Raw genomic sequence first — 13,858 nt, 5'->3', positions numbered from 1 at the left:
CACTGCTATGGCTGCTCTGCTAAAGCTGTACTGTTTCTTTAATGGCAGTTTAATTATCAGGTAATTATCATCACCAAGCTTACCTTATTTAAATTGTCTTAGACTTAAAAACATTGAATTAATTTGGACATTAAAAGTTTATTAAATTCATCTTTTGAACAATGCTGTGTTTAAAAATAAAGTCTGAGTGTTAAATTATGAAATCCCACCAGTCCTCCACCATGCCTTGGAGTGTTTGCCATTTTCTCTCATCTTCTAATTAAAAGCATCATCAACACGCTTGAAGGAGTATCTATTCACAACCCTTTCTTTGTGCAAAAAAAACCTTGTAAATGAGATGTATTGCTCTTGAATAGGAATTAAATATATACATATAAACAATTTATAAGATGTCTCAGCCTAAACTAACAGAAGTGTCAGAAAATATGAAGATGTAATTCAGATGATGATCGTATGAATGAATACATTAATTCGTCAGGTTTTCTCAGTTGTTTTTTTTTATCCGGCAGAACACTGACACGGAATATCCCTGAAGGCAATCACACTTTCTATTTTAATAAACTGCTTAATATTCAGTCCATGGAGGACACATGTGAAGTTTTCTACCTTTGCCTCTTATTCTGCAGAGGGCGATTCTGAAAAGATAAGAAAGAAATGATGGCCTGGAGTGTAAAATGTAAAATAAAGAGTGAATTACCCTTTCCAGTGCAATTAAGAGTGACCTGCTGTTGAACGTTTTCTGGCCTCACTTTGTCCTTCGGGCATTGTAGATGTGGGATTTGCTGACGGACATCTTAGACAGCGGTCACAGTGACATTGCACAAAATGCTGCCAAATTAGCTGCTCAAAGAAGGTCTTCTATGAATTGATACTGACATTTTATATCACCTGAGTGAGATTTAGTAATTAAATTCTCACTATGACACTTGGTTTTTCTTCCTCAGAGGGAACAGGAATGTGGTTGATCGTTTAGACAAAACACACAGATATAGTTTTAAAGACATAGTCAGACTTTTATTGGGGGGGGGGGGGGGGGGGGGGGAATACTTCTATTTGCTTTCTTGCGAGTAAGAACAGACGATTGATACCACTCGCTTTATGGATAATCATGGAGCTACAGCCAGCAGCTGGTTAGCTTAGCTTAGCATAAAGACTGAAAACTGGGGGTAACAGCCTGGCTCTGTCCAAATGGTAACAAAATCTGAGAGCACCTCTAAAGCGCAACACGTTATATATCTTGTTTGTTCAATCAGTACTAAAAGCTAACTGTAAAAACAACGTGGTTTTATAAGCGGTTATATGTTGAACTACTCTATTCCTTAAATTTACACCCGCCTTAAATCATTTTTTCAGGCCACTTGGTGGCAGCTGTAAACACAGCACTTATCATCTTCATCCATTAAAGTTGATATAGCAAACTTGTCAGCAAACAGTTGCTTATTTAACGTCTACAGAAATACTATTCTGTATTCCGCCGGACAAGTCAGTGTGGTCACAGCAAATTGGATGTTCATGGATGTTTGCACAACAGCCTACGCTGCACCCACTGATAAAGAAATTCACGCAGGGTGGAGTGACAATTATCTGTGGGTCTGCCACAATGAGTGACACTTTTCATATCCACAGCCATTTAGGCTTTTGTTATGATAAAAATATTGATTATAGCAGCTTTAAACTTGAATCATTAATTCACCAGAGCAGTCATACTGTCAAATATGATCACCCTTATGTCTGATCCTGCAGTCAGAACGGAGCCATTCTCATAATTTGTGGCCCCACCTCATTGGCATATATTGTAAAAACTATGGAAAAATAATCTACCATCAGCCCAAGATTTTACGGCTTCCATGTTCCTCCAAGAACAAGGGATAGGCGAACACAAAGCATATTGAAAAAAATGAATGTTTGCACTCGTTCAGTCACTAGATGGAGACATTCTATAGTATTTATGTAGCCACACTTAACATCTGTTGACCCAATAACTCTCAGGAGAAAAATAATATCTCCCTCATTAATTACGGAATAGTAATTAAAAAATATGATGTTGACACTCTAATGCTTCTGGGTATCCTTGACTAAATTGCACTGGCTGTAAACAAAACGTTGCTTCTCTAAAATGATACATTTAGAGGGCTTACATTTTAGTAGTGGCAAGACTGCCTGTTTACATGAGGCCAGTCTGTTTACATGAGGCCAGTCTGTAGACTGTACGTACACACTTTAAAGTTAAAGTTTCCATGCTGATTGTAAAAACATTATTTAATAGGGTTGTCTGCAAAGTCCTTCCTAAGCTCTAAATAACTGCCAGCTAGTTTCAAACAAGGTTGCACCATTAAACAACAACTTTTTTTAGTATTAGCTGTAAAAAACATTCCAACTATTCCTAAAATGATCATTGTTTTATGGATAAATGTTAATGCAGTTCAGAGAGGCAAACATATGATAATGCTAACTGATGTTACTGAGTTAAAAACATTACTGGCATTATGTTTTGAGATTTGAGGTATATTATGTTGTGCTTAGGGACAAATTATTCTAAATCTCCAAGTTGAAATCATAATTACACAGGTCAGATGTGTTAACCATATTTCATTCCAGGTCATATAACCAGTTAGTTCTGTTACCTACGCAACACCTGGCAATAACGTACGTATTTAGTAACAACTAATATCTACAGAAGAACTTGATTATGTGATTTGTGTTTTGATTTAATGATGTGTAAGTTAGCCACTTAATAAATACCTATAACTGAGTTTGAACTTGCAAACAGCTGGTCAACATACTAATGTTCTGTAGCTAAATACAAAACACTGTATTTTAGTAATTTATAAGTGCTTTTAGTGTGAAGTTATGTCAAACACCAATATTAGGCTAAATATAGAATAACTATAGTCACCTCAAGGCATCGTATGAAGTTGATTTTAAAGTGCATAATTTATCAAGACGTGAATTACTCAGTCAATCAACTCATTCCCGCATTATTTCTTGCTATGAGCATAAAAACAAACAAACACTCGGCTAATAAAGCCCTCTCATGGTGCAGCAGGAAATCGACTGGACAGCAGTTACATCCATAACATTGATGGTTAATGAACATTTGTTGTCGTGATGCTCTGTTGCATATTTAAGGGCACAGCACATTCATTCGCTGGGTAAATTATTGATCTGACAAACTGCAGGTTTGAATGACAATGCATCTCCCCGGAGACGAAAAAGTGAAAGAAACCCCCCCAATAACGAAGTTACATCAATGTGAAGTCTGAAAGAAGCGGGATGACAGAGGAAGCGAGAGGAGGCAAACAAGTGATGAACACAGGGTTGCTGACGAAGGGAGAAAACTGAGAAGTTGCAGAAGAAGAAGAAAACAAAGCTCACTTGCACATCCAGTTGTTTTTTGCATGTAGGACAGTTATACAACAATACATGACAATAACAGCTTTCTTATGTTGTGCTACGATAGGTCAAGATGTGCTTTGGTTAATTGAATTCCACATTTATTGTTGCACGGCGGTGCCTCTCCATGTGGTGATGGCTTTGATGGGCCTGATAATAACGCACCCTGGGCTCCATGAATAAGTAGGTGTATTATTTGTAGATCTGGGTCTCGGGGAGAAACAAAACATTCAGTGGCGCTGGCATAACATTTTGAACAAACTCATCATTATTGTGCTTAACTGTACAGACAGAGGGCTGGATGCTCCCGGGGCTTGGTCAGCAAAGCCTTGGATAAATAAGGGTTTAAAAATGTATTTTTATATGCATCCTTTTTTATTATTCATGCATTATTATTCGTTATCTTTATTTGCAGGGTTATTTATGATTGTTCACAGTGCTTGCAAAATGTACCTGAGGGCATATTTATTTCAGCTATGACACTGAATAATTGTCTTTAGCATGCAGTAGTAGTTTAAGAGGTTGTTATACTGGGACCCCACCATCGATTTATTTATTTATAATTAGGATGAGTATGTGGTGTATCTTAGAAAACAACTCAATTCCGTTCCTAAGGCAAAATCCAAATGTCCTTTTTTTGCTGCTGCATGGCTCCCCAGTGCATCCTGCTACATGTATAACTCAATTCACTGTCTTTCACACATTTCTCCAACGCCATGCAGTTTGTGTTTGTAATTTAATGTCTTGCAGCTGCCACAATGTTTATCATGCAGTGAGGGAGATCATCTTAATGAGCTCAACCATCGCTCAAAGCTGATCCACATGAGGCACATTGTATTTGTTTTTTCATGTTGCAAGAGCCCAACTGTTCACGTGCTGAAAACCATGTCATATAAAGGACATCTTTCAATCAGGCATCACTGTGTATGCGCACCGTAATCTGAGCACAAATCCCCTGTCAAACATTTGGTGTTCACTATTATTACGAGGACTTATATGTAAAACATTGTTCATGCCATATTACACATTGAGGCGGCCTTTGTCTTCTTTTCACCCAGTCGCTGTTTACATTCCCTGCTGTGATCCCGACAAAATTGGAAAAATACAACATCACATTCATGGTCACACATCTGTGAGTCTTGATCATTACAGGATGTCATCTTTCTGGTTGCTGAGCAATTCTGTCCAATAAACTGTAGAATAAAAGCTAAATTGCAAAGCATAATTATAACTAGGATTATCGCCTCCACCAACCAGTCAAGTCGCAGTTTACATTCACGTCTGTTTAAAATGTCATCCCTTTTAACGTTGTATCCTGTTAGGCATTTATGGGAAATTGTGTTAATTGCCGTATGAATTTTGTGAGGTCACAGTGACCTTAAACCACCAAATTCTAATCAGTTCATCCTTGGGTCCCTGTGGATGTTTGTGTCAGATGTAATGAAATTCCCTCACAGGTGTTTTCCTGAGATATCACATTCATGTGAATGCGAGATACAGACGGACGGACAGACAACCCAAAAACATGACGGCTGCCTTGTAGTAATGAGAAATGCAAATGATTGAAACATGTTTCTTTTTGTGTGTTTACTTAACATAAATTGCACCGTACAGTTAGGGAACATTTTCTGCACCCAGTCATCAGTCTTTGCTGTGCTGTGCTTGCAGTTGCATATTACAGTTTATCTTATATGTAAAGCAGGTTTATTTGCTCTTGCTGATGCATTCACTGGGAGGAAAGAACACTTTAGCGTTGGCTTATTGTGATTAATAATTTCTGAAGGCATGGTTATCTGCTTGCAGCCTATATGATAATCTGCAGTCTAATCCAATTTTGTGCTTCATATGAGTGGGACACTACTTGAGGATATTACCTCTGTTGGCACATCTGCATCTGCTGAGTGAACATTAAGAAAAATATAGTTGGAATTTGCAAATTCTACTCTTTTCTCTGTGCATTTGCAATAAAACGTCCCTTCTCAGTCTTTCAAATTGAATATGACTGTGAGAGTTTATCCTGCCACAAAGGCCATCAAAGTGCGTAAATGAAAGTTTGGACGCCATTTATCCTTCTGAAAAATATATTATTTGGAGATTCCTAGACAGCGTTTTTCTAAGACGTCAGCAAACTGTTCCTGTGGTTTGATTTATCTTTATACCAGTCTCCTCTTTCACACAATAAATAAGAAGTTACTTCTCCCCCACTGCTGAGGACTCCTCACAAACCCATCTGCTAGTTTAGTTTGCCTCCGAACACAATTAATCATGCTGTCACACAATCTATGCATGTGTGCTATATGGCTCAGGGCTACGAGGCACAGAGTGACACAGTCAAACAAAATAACAGAGGATGCTAACTACTCTATGTTCAAAAAAAGATTTTCATTATCGCTGTGATCAAGTACGAGAGTGTTGGAGTAGCCGTTAGTCATCTTGCCTTTTATGATTATTAACTCAAAGTCCACTTTAACAGTCAGTCATTTATCCTCCAGGACTCCCATAATTCATCGAGAACAAACTGTTCTAATCCAACAATGTGTAAAACAGAAATTCTACAAGCCAAAGTGTATAACAGGAAAAGAATCACAAATGTGTCGTGACAATTCATGATTGTGACAGCATCTGAAATAAATAATTGGATAATTTCAATATTTGGCTTTACGTTTGTATATTTTATCTCATTCTTCCTGAGTACGTGACTGATCCTTCACCAGCACCCTCGAAAATAATCTTCCGATATAACACGCCAACTAAATGAACAGATAATAATGAATAGTCAGTTTCCCTTCATTTCCCAGTCTGCAACCCCCTCACAGTGTGTACACAGGAAGTGACACCAACACAGCAGCGTCCCTGCTGACAAAACTGTTCATTTTCGTACTGTCTGTGGAAAATAATAAGTCATTAAACCCTGGGAGAGCTGGAGAGCCTTATGTTGCTCGCAGTCTGTCTGCGAAGAGCGGCTTTGCTTCCTCCTCACCAAAGGCGCTTAGATTTGGGGGCTCCTGCCTCCTGCCACATTTCTGGGGCAGCTGTGTTATTATGGACGGAGATTACTGAGAGTTGGTGGGCAGAAGAGGACCTCAACTGATCATTAGGGTAACAAAGAGCACTGCCTGTCAAGGGTGGCCTGCTGGATTGCTGCTTGAACACATGAACTTTTAAAATAAATAAACCCTTTGCCACAAAAAGGTTTAGTATTCGATTTGTACGGAAAATGTTATGTTTTATGTTTCAGGGGTTCTTTAACTTGCCTGCTACCGAAGAGGGAAGCTGCAGAACCGAAAGTGAAACCTAAATTTCTGCATTTTATTCCAGAAAACCCAAACCTATTTCAAGATCAAACAACCTCTGGATCTCAAAAGTAAAGTGCCTTACACACCTGCATTCTTTCTAATTGCCAGCAGGGGGGCGGCTCCTGGTTGCAAAGAGAAGTCCGATTGCGAAAATGACCCTACTTCTCACCAGATGTATTACCTCATAAAACATTGTGAACATAAGTTTGCCATCTCAACCGCTAGTTCCAAGTCTTCTTCAATACAGCATGATGTTCATTTAGTAAAGTATTATCCCATTTTACAATAAAATAGACAATAAAGCAGAGTATGCTTTAGGGCGTGGCTACCTTGTGATTGACAGGTCACTGGGTGTTGTCCGTGTTTTCCATTTCATAGTGTGTTTTCAGTTCATGAACGTTAATTGTAACCTTTTTGGTTGAAAAATCCAGTAGGTCTGTCTTTTGCAGTTTATTGGTCTATATTTCTTTAACAAAAAACATTTCAACACAAGATGTGTAAATTCTAACGTGTCGAATGTCAGTTAAGGGTAACTGTTTGCTAATCAATTCATTATATAACAAATACATTAGCTGGACCACCAAGCAACATTATGTGGGTTATCCCTTATTCTACTAATGTTACTGTATTTGTGTTTATCTTTGTTTCTTCCCTGCCGTGTACAATTTGTTGGTGATGTCAGAGCAGTATCAAAACAAAAATATTTCCCCATATCTTTTAAGACTGACAACTGAGGTATCGCATGGCAATCAGGCAAATTGTGTGATATATTTCTGCCTCTCACATTTTGCAATTGAAATAGAAAAGTGTTGTCAATTACTGAGCCAACAGTCAAGGCTGTGTTCATCTGCACAGAAACAAACACACTGCCAAACATCCCATGATTCTGTCTGGATGATTTCACGCTTGGAGAAGCGGAGGTTAGGGAGAATATATCAGGTAGGAGGGGACAACAAGGCCTCTGGTGTGGAAGCACCTTCTAAACACAGACAGACTGAGTGGCTTTGCCCACGTTTAGCGCAGGTATATTGTCTTTTCATTGCTCAGATGGCTGCTAAATCTATAAATAGGTCTTATAGCAGTTGATTCACTCACCTACAATGTAAATGGTCAAAATTCCAGATGGATGAATACATGAGACATTTGCTGTTCGTATTATTCAACTAAACAAGACATTTTGTGAGATGTCTGATGTATGTGAGTTAAATATTTCATGTTTCTGACACATTTCTAATCAAACATTGAAGTATTCCTTTCATATAACCCCCTGACTTTAATTTACGAAACCTGTGTGCATCCCTGAGTCAGTTGCCGTGGTGACTAGATCACATTTCCTGTCTAATGAAAACAAGCTCATTTACTTTATCGTCTCCCGGCTCTGTGTTTCTGCACCTGCTCACTTCAAGGCATTGAATGTCTTAAACACACCAATCAGACCACATCTATTGCACCAATTATACTTACAATGTTTAAACGTATTTTTATTGCTTAAAATTTCTTAAATTATGGAAATATTTAACAAAAAAATTATAATCTGAGAAGCCAGTGAACACGGCACACTTTGAGCACCTGTTCCTGTTCCTGCATCCTGGGATCTCCCCTTCTTGTTTGCTTGCATATTTGCATATAGTTGCCATATGGCAACAAATTAATGTTAACATTTTATAAAAAACGTATCATCTAAACTGTTTTTTAATTATGAAAAGTCGCGTCCCCTAGAAAGTATTTATTTATTTTTTTCTTGAAGGAATTTTGCCTAAATGTTGAACAATTAGATCACGTGTCCATGGAAAAGGGAGGATCACATTCCTGCTCATGTAATGTGATCCTCCCTTTTCACAACTAAACAGTAACAACATGATTTATTATTACTGCCTTTTAGTAAAATTGGGATAAGTTATTGTTGCCAAATGGCAACCCCATGTGGGATATGTAGCAAAGGGCAGTAGATCCTTGGGAGGGGCTTTTGGGGCTCATGAAGAAGAAGAAGCTCCCATTTTTCTATCAACAGTCACAAGGCTTTAGTATGCAGCATGCAGTTGAACATGACAGGATAAACCAAAATACAGGATAATAATATATTTTTCTCAGCTAACATTATGGATCTGTTGTAATTTTGATGTGGCTTTGAGCTGATTCAAGCAAAAAGGCTCACAATAGTAACATGCTGATGTCTAGCAGGGATATTGTTTACCACGTCCTCTATCTCGTTAGAATTTCCGAATTAGCATTAAACACAAAGTATGGTATGCAAAGTACTGGACAAATTATAACTTCGACCTGATGATGGCACTCGATGAAAAGTTAAGGGATCACTTAAATTATTGCATTTCAACCCGAGGGAGACATGAATATCTTTGCTAAATTTCATGGCGATCCACCCAACAGTTGTCGAGACATTTCAATCAAATCCACAATTGTGAACCTCATGGTGGCGCTAGACAAAAGGTCAGAGAATCATCACATCAGCAGGTGAATGTCTGGATAAAAATCTGTAGATCTTTTAAGTATTTTACTGGATTAGTAAACAGTTTGAAAAGTCCTCCGCTCCCAGATAAGCGGAGGGAAATGGATGGATGGAGTTTTTTTGACCTGATGATGGCGCTAGGTGGAAAGTAATCACCAAAGTTATTAAAATGAATCCTAAGGGGAGCATGAACGTCTGTACCAAATTTCACCCAAAAAAAATACATCCAATAGTCGTTAAGACATTTCACCTAAAACCACAATTGTCAATCTCATGGCGCCAGAAGAAAAGTCAGGGGATCACCAAAAACATCAGGATACATTACATCACAAAGCTCCTCTAACCCTACTGAAGTAATTATCTTAACCCCAAAACATGATGTTTCCATGAACCTAAGCCAGTAGTTTTTGTGCCTACATCCAACCAAACCTCAACCATAGCTTTGTTAATGAAAATTAAGTCTATGTGGATGCATAAAAGCAGCTCTGGTGAGGTGATTTTTGCATATTAAAAAACATCAAATACAACATAAAACAAACTGCTTCTTATACACTTCACTGTCTTTAAGGTTCTTGCTCTGAAAGCAGATCCTTTCTTCTGCGTCTCTCTCGCTCTCTAAAACCCAGAGAATGGATCAAAGACATCATTGATCCTCTCCGCCTTCATTTGCAGTCAGATCTGAGGAGTAGCACTCTGCTACAATAATCTACTACACACACTGGAGAAAGTGCTGCTGCGGTACCTGCAATCTGTCAGTGTTTGTTTGTTTTGCTGTTAATGTTAAAGGACTGCACTGACTGACAGTGGTCTCCTTACCAACAGGTAGAAAATACATTTTTCGTTTCCAGTTCATAGCTGTTCGACCTCAGACCCACAGAGTTAAGAATCTGGGAATAATGTCAAGTATATAACACTGCCTTCTTTCATCTTCGTAAATTAGTCTAAATACGCCCCATTTCATCCAAATCAGACACTGAAATCTTCGTATATGCCTTTATTACTAGAATAGACTGCTGTAGTGCAGCAGCAAAAGGTCTCCAACTGGTCCAGAACGCAGCTGCCAGAGTCCTCACAAGATCTAAGATGTCTGACCATATAATACAGGTACTAATGCATTGGCTATTTATTCACGCATGAGCTGATTTCAGAATTTCTGACCTATAAGGCTGTAAAAGGACTGGTTCCCTCATATATCTCTCTTATTTCACAATAAATTCCATCACACCCTTTATGGTGGTTGAGCTTTTGCTAACCAAGCTCCGCTTATAATCTCCCATTGCACATTCGGGAGGCAAGCTCTGTTGATACTTTCAAATCCAGGCTGAAAACAGGTCTTGTTTCACTCGTTCACTCTGTTTTCTCTGTTTTTAAAATGATTAACCTCAACGCTGTTCTCATATTAACATTATAATTTGTGTGTAGGTGTGTGTGTGTGTATGTGTGTGTACTTTAACTTGCATATATTGTGTTTTCTTTTCTGTTCTTTTTTTTCTTCTGCTGACTTGTTAAGTGTACAGAGACTCTCTAGGTAATGGGCAAAAACTGAAGCTAAATTTGATGAGCAAGCTAATGCTGTATAGCACACAGAGTGTATTGCATACAAATGAACAAGAACATTGTTTGACTATTTTTCCCGTGTCTGTATGTTCAGTATTAACCTATAAGAAGAAGGCAATTAGCTTAGCTTAGCATAAAGGTGGGAAGCAGCAGGAGGAAACGGGTAGCCTGGCTCCATAAACAAACAGGAAAACGACAAGCTGTGCTTTTACGGATAGTTACGTTTGTCGACATTAACATTTTAAAGCAACGCATCAATTAAAAAAAAATCTTTTGTCCTTAGAGCTGCAAATCAAACAACGCCATACTACGTATGAAGCGACCGTGTTCTGAGCCGGGGGAGCTCCGTGTTATGCGGAATGGAGGGAGGCCGGGTGCTGCCTGGTGCCCACGCAGAGCCCGCGTGTTATGGAGATTTATGCTGCTTTGTCAAAAAAAATGCTGAAGTCCAATAATCTTGATTACAAACAGGGGTAAATGTATTGTAAGAATTTTGACACACTATTAAAAACCTGACCTGTAAAGGACTTATGAGAATATTGAGTAGTAAAAAGCTGACAGCATTTACATGCCTTGGGATTGATATGCATGTCAGCGGGTGCTGAGAATAGACTCTTTTGGACTCAATCGCTCCTCTGCTCTGTGCTGACAGCAGCTCAATTAAACCCCTCATCTCAATGACATTCAGGACGTATTTGGATGAGGTACTGCTCTGCGCACATTTCACCTGGACGCAGAATAATTATGCTGATCCCCATCCATACTATACGTAATGTCACTCTCGTTCATCACTGTGTTGTGTGCTCAGCCTTATTGAAAAGCATTGTGATTGTGGCTCCATGAGTATTTTAAGCCGCCTTTGAGGGCTTAACAGAAATAGCATGTGTCTATTTCATTGTAAAAACCCACAGGCATGTGTAATATTCATTGGCAGATCCATTTGTTCACAGATCATCGCCTCATCTGTTGTATTGTAGCTTCACAGCACCATCCAACAAATCCTGTTTACACAATTTATGACTGTTACTAATGAGCTTATATGAGTCAAAATAGAAATATTTCTCTCGTTGCCCCACAGCTGAGTCGGGAAATCTTTTGATTAACACATCGTGACAATGAAACACACACACACACCGGGATACACCGTCACACACCGACTATATACTGTAGAAATCCTGCCCCCGTGGCCCTCAGGAGAAGTTCGTTGAAGTGCTGATGTTGATTAGCATAGCTTTGAGTGAGCCAACCCTTTGTCATGCATTTGCCACGATGAATCAAGTTCAACATCTGTAGCCACCGGGCTGTCACCACAGAAAGATTTGCCACAGATGAAGTTGATTTACATATCAAACCGAGGACCTCGGTGCCCACACCTGTTTTAAAATGATCGATAGGACCATCACACCCCTGCTCATTTATTTATAGCTTCTAGGCAGAATCCCTTCACAGCAGACTAAGGTGTTGGATTATTAGTACTATCTAAAACGAGCTCTCTCAGCAGTCGTCTTGATTATCGCTTTGATTCACCATCAGCATACAGAACGCCTCTATTTGTTTTCTTCAAATCACTTTTGTAACTGCAGAGATCTAAATTATTGAGAGATGGAAAGACATTTATATGAGAGACACTATTTTGTGTTATTTCTAACTGCTTCATGAATAATTAACGAAGAGGGTAAGATGTACTGCGCAATTAAACCTGCGCTGTTTGAACAATGTTTCATTCTGTTTAACTTGGATGGTCATTTGAACACAGAAATCGTGGATAGTTTGTTTCTACTCGGATTTGTTGCTGCTGTGATGTTTTCAGCTGCTGTTGCCTCAGATAATACTGTCGCTCTTGTCAGTGTTCAGATCCGTTACTTAAGTAAAAGTTGTAATACACAGATATCTCAAAAATGGCAACTTTTCATGAGCCCAGAAAAACAGCTTTGTGAAGACGCAGTCAGCTGGTTTTAAATTAGCAGAACACTTAATCCGTCAGTTTATCGCAAACATTCCCATTCTGAAACACCAAATTTGGAGGTACATGGTTTTCACTGGACAGGAAGGAGATGAAAAATGTCAGACAAATGTAGTGGTAGAGGTAGTAGTAAAACTTACAATATTTGACTCTTTATAAATATAAAGTAGCATAAAATGGAAATACTGTACCAAGGTAAAATACAACAAGCACCTGAAATTCATACTTTATATAGTTCTTAACCTCTGGTGATGGTATTCGGCTGACTTCCACTGGGCGTTTTATCTATCTGCAACATTATTTGTTATTCACCTTGTACCATTGCTATTATAATGCGAAGTTGATCTCAAACTGTAGCGTATGGATAGGATTATTCGTTATGTGGAAAAGAGACAGAACACTGGAGGCTTTTCTGGGTAATGATGCATTATCTTTTTTTATGGCAGTTTATTTACCAGCTGTCTCCAAATGATGGAATATACGTTAACAAGGAACCAGTAGCATCATTTGTCTGACAGACTGGACATTCTTGGACAACACCCTCTAAATAACGTATAAGGAGGAAGAACTGCTACACCCCAGGTATATTTCCTTCCACAATTAAAGATGTTACATTGGTAGTGTTTGCTGCACTGGAAGGAAATCAGTGAGAGTTTTTTTTAGTTTCTTTCTATACATCTAAGCACTACCAAAGCGAATACTGGTTGGCAGTGAACCTGTTTGAATTAACAACACCGCGGGGCAAAGGAAGGGGGCGAGTCAGTATCAACTGCAGCAGAAGCAGAGAGGAAATTAACTCTTTTGAAAACCCGAAGCCAGAAACTATTTATTTGCCTGTTAATCAGGCTTGCCCAAGAAGAGCAGATCCAATCTTCAGTAACAGGAAGCACAGTCGACCCCCAGACTGCAACCTTTGAGGGGAAACGCAGGGTGGGGGCCACTATAAGCTCTCAATTATCAAAGCTATCTCGGAACAATAGCCCACCAGTGTAGACAGCGTCGTATTTACGCCCATGGTTTAACTAAGGGAGTCGACCGAGATCTGGTTGAACTCAATATCACTTATAATTAGAAAGGCATGACATCATTTTTCTGATGCCTTATTCATCACAGGGTTTATGAAATTACTTTAATTAATGGTTAAGAACATAATTAAGGGATAAGGTCGAGCAAATTCACATA

This window comes from Anarhichas minor, unplaced genomic scaffold (genome assembly GCF_050575085.1).
Source record: "Anarhichas minor isolate MPS153535 unplaced genomic scaffold, ASM5057508v1 ptg000003l, whole genome shotgun sequence".
Lineage (NCBI taxonomy): Eukaryota > Metazoa > Chordata > Actinopteri > Perciformes > Anarhichadidae > Anarhichas > Anarhichas minor.
The sequence above is the reverse complement of the archived record's forward strand: the minus strand, read 5'-3'. Positions refer to the sequence as shown.